Source organism: Papio anubis, chromosome 11, assembly GCF_008728515.1.
Source record: "Papio anubis isolate 15944 chromosome 11, Panubis1.0, whole genome shotgun sequence".
Lineage (NCBI taxonomy): Eukaryota > Metazoa > Chordata > Mammalia > Primates > Cercopithecidae > Papio > Papio anubis.
In genome coordinates this window covers 106,267,212-106,269,453 of record NC_044986.1, presented here as the reverse complement: position 1 = coordinate 106,269,453, position 2,242 = coordinate 106,267,212, and the positions used below count along the sequence as shown (strand labels likewise).

Sequence of the window (2,242 nt, the reverse complement as noted above, 5' to 3'; positions counted from 1 at the left end):
AGACCAGCCTAGGCAACATGGTGAAACCCCGTCTCTACAAAAAATACAAAAATTAACTGTGTGTGGTGGCACACATCTGTGGTCCAGCTTCTCAGGAGGCTGAGGTAGGATGATCACTTGAGCTTGGGAGGCTAAGCCTGTGGTGAGTTGTAATCAGGCCACCACACTCCAGCCTGGGCAACACACTGAGACTCTGTCTCTAAATAAATAAATTAAATAAATAAATAAATAAATAAATAAATAAATAAAATTAGAAGAAATAAAAACCTGGAAATGAAATGACTGCTGTAAAATTTTTTAAATATTTAAACACAAAGACAGTAGAGAGCAACATACAACTAACACTTCGATTCATACGTGAAGATGAACTTTTATTAATATAAGTAAAATATTTGTGATAGAGATCAAGTACCATTGAATCCCCTTTTCCATCCTCTCTCCATACTCTCATCTCCTCCAATACAAAGACTGAAAAATATGGAATGATTCACAAATGTGTGAACCACCCTTGCACAGGGACAGTGCTGATCTCTGCACTGTTCTAATTTTAGTATCTATATTAATGAAGCAAGCACCAGGGTTTTATTTTATTCTTAAAAACACCCTTGAAGAAAGTAGCCAAGGTTATACATTATAGCTTGTTTATGACAACAATCCTTTTAGACTCCAAAATATCTTCATAGACAAGAAAAGGCAAATACGGGCCTTTTGAATGAGAAAGAGAACGGCAGAATTGAATAATGAGCCAATTGGAGCTATTTTTGCTGGATGGGCATTTCATTTTCACTGTTGATTTTACCTCACATTTAAAGTATGAAATGTTAAAATTTTTAAAATCTTCTAATTATGCATTTACAAACCATTACTGTCACCATTCCCAAATTAGCCAGACTGGTCTGTGTTCTGAACTGTGAAGACAAGGCAATAAAGAGGATATTGTTCCCTTTACTGTAACTCCACTGTTTTATTCGAGTGTCATAGTGCCTACTTCACAATCTGATTTGAGAAGAGGTTCTTCTGTCAAGCTTGATCATAATTTGGATGAACTCTCTACTTAGGCAGAACACAGCTCTGTTATGATGATGAGGATTCATTCCAATTGTAGAATATTACAAAACTAGAAGTTGACCTAACGGAATCCCCAAATTAAAAAAAAAAAAAAAAAAAAAAAAAAATCAAATATAAGATTTTCTCAAGGTCTGTAACTGTTTGATAAGTTTTACATTCCAAACTGTATTTATGACAGTATCAGTTTCTATTGAACAACTATGTTGATTCATTTGGAAGAACAAGTCTCGGACCCTCATCAATCTAAATATTCTCCAGCCTTGGCAACATGGTGAAACCCTGTCTCTACTGAAAAAAAAAAAAAAAAACTAGCCAAGTGTGGTGGTGTGCACCTGTAGTCCAAGCTACTAGGGAAGCTGAGGTGGGAGGATTACTGGAGGCCAAGAGGTGGAAGTTGCAGTGAGTCAAGATCATGGTACTGCATTCCAGCCTGGGTGACAGAGTGAGACCCTGTCTTAAAAAATAAATAAATAGGCCGGGTGTGGTGGCTCACTCCAGCACTTTGGGAGGCAAAGGTGGGTGGATCACAAGGTCAGGAGTTCGAGACCAGCCTAGCCAGCATGATGAAACCCCGTCTCTACTAAAAAAAAAAAAAAAAAAGGTAACTGGGCATGGTGGCACGCGGCTATAATCCCAGCTACTCAGGAGGCTGAAGCAGAATTGCTTGAACCCGGGAGGTGAGGCTGCAGTGAGCCGAGATTGCACCACTGCACTTTAGCCTGGGCAACAGAGCAAGACTCCATCTCAAAAAATAAAAAATAAAAATAAAATAAATAAATATTCTAACACAAGATTTAGATAATACAGCTTACACAAAAACAACAAGATATAAATTTACTGCCATTTAAATGATACATATTTGGAATTAATTCCTATAAAGTATTTTACGTAACCAAAAGCATACATCACAAAGCTAAAAATTAGTATTTGGGTAACAGTGAACTCTTGAAACACAAAGTATTTATTTCTTACAGTCTGTACTATTTTCTCAGATAAAGCCATGAATAATGTGTTTTTTCATTGCTTTCAATAATTTAAAAAGTTATTTAAAGCTAAAATAAATAATCAAATAATAGATGTCATTATATGTATGTATAAGCAATGAGAGATTTTATGTGTAATTAAAGGGCTAGTTTGCCAAGACATCAATTATATCCCTGTTTAAAATAATGAC

The 2,242-nt window shown here is 35.8% G+C and overlaps 1 non-coding gene across 1 annotated transcript; it reads right to left on the bottom strand.

The window, feature by feature from the left end:
- Window positions 1-471: 471 nt before the first annotated feature.
- LOC116269570 lies at window positions 472-575 on the bottom strand. The gene has a single exon (XR_004177195.1). It is a non-coding gene; the product is annotated as a U6 spliceosomal RNA (small nuclear RNA).
- Between the last annotated feature and the right edge of the window lie 1,667 nt (window positions 576-2,242).